This window comes from Diabrotica virgifera, chromosome 1 (assembly GCF_917563875.1).
Source record: "Diabrotica virgifera virgifera chromosome 1, PGI_DIABVI_V3a".
Classification (NCBI taxonomy): domain Eukaryota; kingdom Metazoa; phylum Arthropoda; class Insecta; order Coleoptera; family Chrysomelidae; genus Diabrotica; species Diabrotica virgifera.
In genome coordinates, this window is record NC_065443.1 from 226,684,647 (window position 1) to 226,693,757 (window position 9,111).

The following is a 9,111-nucleotide window of genomic DNA, read 5'->3' on the forward strand; positions in this document are numbered from 1 at the left end:
GATTCGGTTCCCATAACTCTCATCTCTCAAATTCTTGATGCGCCTCCTATTTCTGGAAACGCAAATCACTCACAATTAAGAAGTTTTCATACGGTCATGTCAAATAATTTCAAGGCCCTATTGAACTTGAATAGGCCCCCTTCAGATCTCTTGCATTTACTTCTCATATATATCGCTACTCAGAAGCTCGACGCACCTACCATTAGGGCTCTTGAGTTCCAATCCGGTGGTAGCCAAGCTACCCCTGATTTTGTCCATTTTCTAGGGGAAATCGAGACACGCGTTGTTCATCTTGAGAATATTCACTCTCAATCGAAACCAAAATCGACTACTACTTCCAGACAATCTTTACACCTAGCCTCAGACACTTCTACCAGTAACCTTTCGCCTCGCTTAGGTCCTAAGAAATGTTCCTATTGCAACGACTCTCACTCGATCTACTCTTGTCCTCAGTTCAAGCAGTTGAATTCTAAAGAACGTTTTAGTTTTGTCAAACAAAATAAATTTTGTATTAATTGTCTTGGGTCTCACATGCTCGATCAGTGTAAATCCAAATTCTCTTGCATAGTTTGTAAATCTCGTCATCACACGTTGCTCCATTTCGACAAAACGGGTCATAGTAACCCTTCCGCGGCTGTTGGCCAACACAACTCAAATAATCATAATAAAACCGCTATCTAAAATAACTCCCATATACAGGGTAATTCACAACAGGGGCCCTCACATGTTAGAGCTCCTGAAACGGAAGTTAATCTTCAAAATTCGACTCCACATTCAATGGCTCTATCTGCAGCCTCGTTTGATAATCATTTGGTGTTATTAAGCACACTCCAGGTCTATCTTGTCGCTCCTAGCGGCAAGAGGGTCTTCGCAAAGGCACTTTTAGACTCGGCCTCACAGGTTTCATTTATCAGTGCTGACCTCGTAAAGGAACTGTCACTCACCACTAGAGATGGAAAATTACGGATCAACGGAATTAACTCCACCTCATCCTCGTCTCAATCTATTGTAGATACAACAATTTTCGCTGTCGCTAACGACGTTCCTTTTGACATCTCGTGCTCTGTACTCCCAAAGATAACAAATCCGCTTCCTCAAATTTCTATTTCGACGAGCAAACTAAACATACCCTCAGAAATACCATTAGGTGATCCGATGTTCCATGTAACATCCCCAATTGGTATCCTGCTCGGTGCAGACCTGTATAACGATATCATTCAACCTGAAATAATTCGTTTGGGAAAAGGTCTTTCCGTTCTTCAACGCACTCTACTCGGGTACACGATATCAGGGTCAGTTCCAGACTTTGCTCTCAAGTCGAAAAATACTAAAAAGGCTTTGAAATTTTATTCAAACTCTCTCGTTACTTGTTGTTCTCATAACACTCCTTCCGCCGTAAATGAGCCGGTAGTGCCCAACGAGGAACTATCCGATCATTTACAAAAATTCCGGGAGCTGGAAGAAGCCGCTCCTAAGAACACCGATCTCATTAATGATCACCCCGCTGAAATTAATTTTGTAAAACATGTTAATGTTCTCCCCAATGGACGATATGAGTCCACACTCAATCTCAAACTCCCTATCGAAGATATAGACATGGGAAATTCGTTTCTCTCGGCAAAAAGACGTTTTCTCAGTCTCGAGAAACGTTTTCAACTCAACCCTGATTTATTGGAAAAGTATATATCGGAATATCTCAATAACGGACAAATAATTCAAGTGCCGTTAAAAATGCTAAATGACTCAGGTAAACCTAATTACTTTCTCCCTCACTTTCCCGTTTTCAAATCCAACTCTACTACTTCCACTCGTATAGTTTTCGATCCAAACAATAAATCGTCTACGGGAATCTCCCTCAGTTACGACAAAGGTTATGTCGTCCAACATGAACTTTTTGACATTCTCGCTAAGTTTCGTCAGTTTAAATTCGCACTAGTAGGCGACATCAAGGCTATGTTCCTACAAATCGCCATTTGTCCCACTGAAACATTTCTGTTAAATTTTCTCTTTAGGGACAATGTTCAGCAGCCTTTACGGTGCTATCAATTTCAAAGATTACCCTTCGGGCTCCCAAGTAGCCCATTTATCGCTCAAAGAGTTATCAAGCACATCGCTGACAACAACAAACATACCCACGAACTTGCTACTAGTGTTCTGCAAGAATCTATCTATATGGATGACCTGATCAGCGGTGCTGACAGTCTTCATGAATTAAATTGCCTTTTCGAACAATTAACTTCTTTGCTAGAAACCCATGGTTTCCTCCTCCACAAGTGGAACTGCAGTTCTTCAGAATTTCTGTCTCAACACAATTTAAATCCCATCTCTGAAGTCAGTCTTAACTTCACGGGATCTGATAAAGTCTTAGGCATATTCTGGGATTCAGAACACGACCACTTTTCGTTTAAAACTTCTATCTTCAAATTGGCTAATGTTGTTACTAAACGTACTATTCTCTCCTACATTGCTACTTTGTATGACCCGCTAGGATGGTTATCCCCTGTCCTTGTGAACGCTAAGCTCTTGATACAGGAAATATGGACCCAGAAATTGGACTGGGATCAACCCATTGACTCACCCATCATTATGAAAAATTGGCAAAACCTCTTATCGACATTCAAAACTATAGAAGAGGTCAAGGTACCTCGATGCTTACTCTTACAAAAGAAAGTTGTTGATGTTCAATTAATTATTTTCACCGACGCATCGGAAAAAATATACAGCACTTGTGTGTATCTCAAAGCGACATACTCAGACTTTTCTGTATCGTCGCGGCTTATCGCTTCTAAAAACAAAATTTCTCCGCTAAAAAATAAACTCACTATTCCCAAATTGGAACTTTGTGGAATAGTGTTGGGAGTCACTCTGGCTCATAGACTTTTTCACACCTTCAAGAAAAATTTGAGTATATCTTCATCTCATCTCTTTGCTGACTCTACAATTGCCTTGTCTTGGATACTTTCTAAAAAACACATTTGGAACATTTTTGTACAAAACAGAATTCAAAAGGTCAATTCCTTGTTGGAAACTTTTCCTTGTGATTTCTATTTCGTCAGAAGTCACGAAAACATCGCTGACCCCGCTTCCAGAGGGATAAATGTCTTTGATAATCCCCAGACCACCGAAGACTGGTTATGCGGACCTAGCTTTATTAGAGACAATTCCATCGATTTTTCTCTTCATCAAATTCCTCATCTTGAGGATGATCTTCCTGAATTAAGGAAGTCAGTTGTCTCAAACATAGCAACAAATCACGAACTCAACGACACCTTTGAAAATCTATTCGCTAAATCTTCTTCTTTTCGTAAAATTCAAAGAATTGTCGCTTATCTTTTTAGATTCATCAGTAATATTAAAAAGAAAATAAATACCTAACTCCCCACGAGATACGGATATATTGACGCCACCCGAAATGGAGATCGCTGATCACGCGATCATCAGGTATATCCAAAGTATCTACTTTAAAAAAGAGATTCTTGATTTGAAAAATGCTAAACTCGTGACCAATAAAGCCATTCGTAAACTCAATTCCTACAACATAATGATGCGCTGATTCGTGTGGGAGGACGTCTCCGACACGCCCCCATATCGTATAATCAAAAACACCCCATTCTACTTCCTTCTAAATGTCGAGTTGTAGAACTAATGTTGACTCAAGCTCATCATAAGTTATTACATTCAGTAACGTTAATAAAATCAATTTTTTAGTAAAATTGTGGCTTATTTCCCATTAAAAATAGTTAATTACAAAAATGCCACAAGAAAATAGCTTCAGAACAACACTATTCTTGGGTGATGTGGATTACTGCTCTGTCATTTATAACTTGTTAATTTAGTGACTTTTTCCATTTCTTCCTAGCCTTGCACTGAGTTTCCAAGTCGTTAACCTTCATTACTCTTATTCTTCTTCTAGCTTGCTGCTGCCGTGACTCTTTTCCATTTCTTCCTGTCCTTGCACTGGGTTTTCCAGTATTTAACATTCATTACTCTTATGCCTTCTTCTACATCATCCAGACATCTTCTAAGTTTTCCTCTATACCTGGACCATAGCAGTGCCCAGTTAGTTATCCTTCTCAACATAATATGAGTGTGGGCGCGTCTCTGTATATATGTCCTATCCGTTCTAAGCGAAGAGATGTTATGTATCTGACTACATCTTCTCTCTCTAATTCTTCTCCAATTTCTGCATTTGTTTCCATTCTTACTCCTCCCTCTCTGGTACATTGTGGCCCAGTATCGTTCTCATTATTTTCTTTCAAATTTCAGAAGACTCTCTTCCACTTTCTTGTTAATCGTCGTTGATTTCTTCCCATATATAACAACAGGTCTTATTAAGGTCTTGTATAGGTTCATCTTTCTTCCCTTACTTATAGTCTTGCTTCTCGGTAGATTTATATATATTCCATATGTTTTTTGCCTTTCAAAATAATTATTTCCTCTGTTCTTTCTTTCCTGGTTTTCCCTACTGTTACTTCCAAGTAGCTAAAGGTGGATACAGTTTCAAAATAGTTCTCTGTTTTTAGATATTTCTGTCCAGAATTAGCCATACGGCTCACACTCCCTCTAAGGGAAAAATTGATTCATCCCAGATAGATTCATCCCACCTCTTTCCATGTTATCGAGCCTTAGGTGACTTGGTATGCAGGTGTGTCTCCCAAAAATTTTCGTACACTTCTGGCCGTCGCGAGTAGTACAGCTTTCTGCATGGTCTTGTAAAGTTGTTCATTTAGACCCAACTTTTTGATGATTTTTATGAGGTTCTTCGGAATAACTCCAGTAGTAGAAAGGAAAATAGGTATTATCTGGGTACTTTCCATTCTCCATTGTTTCCTTATTTGTATTTCGAGATCTCTATACTTGGCGATTTTTTCGTTGTGCTTAAGCACATTATTGTTGTTAGGTATCGCCACATCTATAAATGTTGTTTGCCTAGTAAGTTTATTAACTAGTATGAGATCCGGTCTATTATGTGCCACGCGTTGGTCTGTGAGCACAGTCCGATCCCAGTATAGCTTGTAGTTGTCGTTTTCAAGCATTCTATCAGGGACGTATTGATAATAAGGGAGATGGTCGGTCTGGAGAAGTCCAAGTTAGCTAGCTAGTTTCTGGTGAAGAATCTTTCCTACTGAGTCATGGCTTTCTTTATACTCAGTTCTGCCAAACGCCTGGCAGTCCCCGGTAAGATGTTGGATGGATTCTTGAACATGACATCCATATCGGCATTTGTCGTTTTGGACTTGAGGATCTTTGACAATATACTTCAGGTAATTTCTAGTTGGAATAACCTGATCCTGAATGACAATTATGAAACCTTCCGTCTCGGTAAACATCTTTCCTGACGTCAACCAATAGTTTGACGCTGAATTGTCGACATGTTCTCGGTTAATGTCATTCAGATGCCGCCCATGCAGAGGCTTACCCATCCAAGTGCGCATTTGTTCTTGCTTAGATTGGTGGTTTATGAGAATTTCTTGTTCCCCCAGTTTAAGCGGTGTTGTATTATCTACTGCGTATATTGCGCGATGTAAAGTAGATCTCTCAGCTTGCGCCTGAAAATAAGTTCTTATATTAGTAACTTGTTTATCCAGTTGCTGACCTATGTCCATGAGTCCTCTTCCCCCTAGATACCTCGGTGATGTTTTTCTCTCTACTGCACTGCGTGGATGATGTTTTTATTGTGCCCTTGTTAGAAGTGTTCTTGCTTTTCGCTGAAGACTCTCAATATCCGTTTTTGATCACTTTATAATACCAAATGAAGTTGGTTCAGCTTTCATTTGTTTATGATCAATTTTCCATGCTTGCTTTACTCCGAGATATGTTATTTTCACCCATGGCCTCGATGTTTTGCCCATCTTCAAATCATCCATATACAACAGATGATTAAGCTTTGCCACAAGAGTATTGTTATTTTTAATGCTAAAGCCTGAGTCACTAAACTTCAGTAGCTCAGCTAGTGGGTTCATCGCTAGGTAGAACCAAAGTGGACTCAACGAGTCCCCCTGGAAAAACCCCCGGTTAATTGGGATATCTTCAGTTTTTCTATATTGTTTTCACCAGATGTTTGAAGGTGAATTTTAGTCTCCCATTTCGACATAATATGCTTTAAAAAGGTCACTATATTGTCATCTACTTTATATATTATGTTCAGTATATCTATAAGTCATCCATGCGGCACTGAATCAAACGCTTTCTTGTAATCGATGAAAGCAGTAAAGAGATTTCGCTTTTTGATATAAGCTTGGTTAGATATTACTGAGTCGATGATAAGTTATTTTTTCCAACCCATGGAACCCTTAGCGCATCCTTTCTGTTGAGGCTCTATGATATTGTTTAGAGCGCAGTGTTGGTAGATACGTCGGGTTACAAGGTTATTATTATTATTATGGTTATTAATAGCTGGGAAAGGGGGTTCAAAGCTAAACAGAACCACAATAGACTCAACGAGTCTCTTTGAAATAGGCCCCGGTTGATTGAGATATTTTCCGTTTCGATATTGTTTTTACCAGGTATTTGGAGGTGAATTTTAGTCTTCCAATCTGTCATTATATGCCTTAAAAAGGTCACTATGTTATCATCGACTTTGTATGTTTTTAATATATCTATAAGCCATTCGTGCGGTACTGAATCAAAGGCCTTTTTGTAGTCGATAAAGGCAGTAAAGAGGTTCCTTTTTTGGGGAATGCCTGGTGAGAAATGACTGAGTCGATGCTAAGTTGTTCTTTGCAACCCATGGAACCCTTAACGCATCCTTTTCGTTGAGGCTCTATGATATTGTTTAGAGCACAGTGTTGGTAGTTACGCCGGGCTACACAGGATGTGACCAATTTGTACAAAGGTGGAAGGCAAGTAATTGGGCAGTATTTTGCTGGATCTTGGGTGTTATTTTGATCCTTCGGTATTAGATAAGTGGTTCCCTAAGTAAGAAATGATGGCATTACCTGCGGATTAGAAATAATGTGATTAATAAATATTGACAAATACTCATCAACACTCCAGAACTTCTTTATCCAGAAGTTTTGAACTCCTTCCGGTCCAGGAGCTTTCCAGTTGCGAAGTTCTTTGATAGTATTCGAGACTTCTTCAGTGGTGAAGGACTCATAAGGAATATTATTGTCATGTTGACAGTTGTTCGTCGTGTTTTCAATCTATCCAGCATTGTTGTTATGAGTAGCTGTTGTTGAAAGTTGATTTCCCCAAAACTCATGAACTTCTTCTTGGGTTGGGTATGATTTATTTTCATTTTCTACAGTGGAATTAAGTTTCATATAAAACGTTTTCTTTGAATGCTCAAAAAGTGTATTGTCTGATTTCCGGTTATAGTCCTGTCGCCAGTAGGGGTACAACGGCCTCCTTAATTCATATAGACTTACCCAAGTTTTCATTATGTATTTTGACCCGTAGAACACGAATTTTTTGGGTAACAGTCGATCCGGATGTCGATAAGATTGTTATAAACAAAGAACTTGAGGAATCACATAAGAGCGATTTTTTGCAAAACAAAACATTTTTTTTGTATTTTTTTGGGTCATTCTAAGCAAAAAATTATTTTACAAGTTTTTTCGTAGGATGGATAGTTTTCGAAATAAACGCGGTTAAACTTTCAAAAAATCAAAAAATTGCAATTTTTGAACCCGAATAACTTTTGATTGAAAAATAAAATAGCAATTCTGCTTACCGCATTTGAAAGTTCAAGTAAAATTTTATCGGTTTTAATTATTTTCATAGCTGAAAATTAATTCTTTTATTGTTAGACAAAGCTATAAACACATAGTGATTTAATGATGTTTTCAATGCATTTCTAATTTGAAATCGAACGAGTAGGCGCGCATACAGAATTTCTACGTATATTACGTCCATTAAAACGCATGCATTGAGCACGGGAAACACTATGTGTTTATAGCTTTGTTTATCAAATAAAAACTTAATTTTTAGCAATGCAAATAATCAAAACCGATAGAATTTAACTTGAACTTTCAAATGCAGTAAGCAGAATTGCTATTTTATTTTTTAGTCAAAAGTTATTCCGGTTCAAAAATTGCACTTTTTCGATTTTTTGAAAGTTCAACCGCGTTTATCTCGAAAACTATGCATCCTACGAAAAAACTTGTAAGACTATGTTTTGCTGAGAATCACCCAAAAAATACAAAAAAAATGTTTTGTTTTGCGAAAAATCGCTGCTATGTAATTTCTCAAGTTCTTTGTTTATAACAATATTATCGACATCCGGATCAACTGTTACCCAAAAAATTCGTATTCTACGGGTCAAAATACATAAAAAAACTTGGGTAAATCCGTCTGAATTAAGGAGGCCGTTGTACCCCCCTGGCGACAGGACTATTATTACTAACTTTGTATGTCCGTAGTCTTCCTGAATAAACGGAGAGTTTTTGTTTTAATGTATCCAGGCATTGTTGTGCTGTGCAGTTTTCTGGATCATATTGTGAATGTCTTGCGGTGTTCAGCATTATTTCTTCAGCTCTGCTAATTACTTTTCTACTGGTTATTTCTTGAATTTATTCCGTAATTTGTCCAATACCCTTAACAGTAATTCAATCTTCCCGAGCAGTCTTTTTTTCCAGGGTGCAATTCTGTTACCAGTCCTTTCGTTGTTAGTACCCCGTCGTGTTCTGATCTTAATGCCCATGACATTACCAATTGCTGTTGCTGCAGAGTAGATGAGCATATGCAAATGTTCCAATGTGTGAGCTTCTACGACATAATTGAGTAGGACTTCGGTGTTCACAATTTGTAACAGCGCACCTAGTTTCATACAAGAGTTTATTCTCGGTAGCAGTGGTCTGCTAAGTGGATTTATTCCATTAAACTCTTGTACGGCACGAGCAATTTCGTTTACTAGACTGTCACGCAACTCATTGTTTTCCTGCTATATACCATCAGGTTGAGTTTCTGGTATGAGAACCTCAGGAATCTGCTGATCACGGATTTCATTAGGGGCTTGATCTAAAACTAGCCCTTGGTTATGATCTATCTCCCGGGAGACTTCGCTTTTGATGGTAAGTATCGCGTCTAGTCTCCGGGATGCATATTTACACATGCTAGCGTGTGTAGACACCAGGGTGTTGAAATCAGTTAGGGTTTGGAAAAACAGTA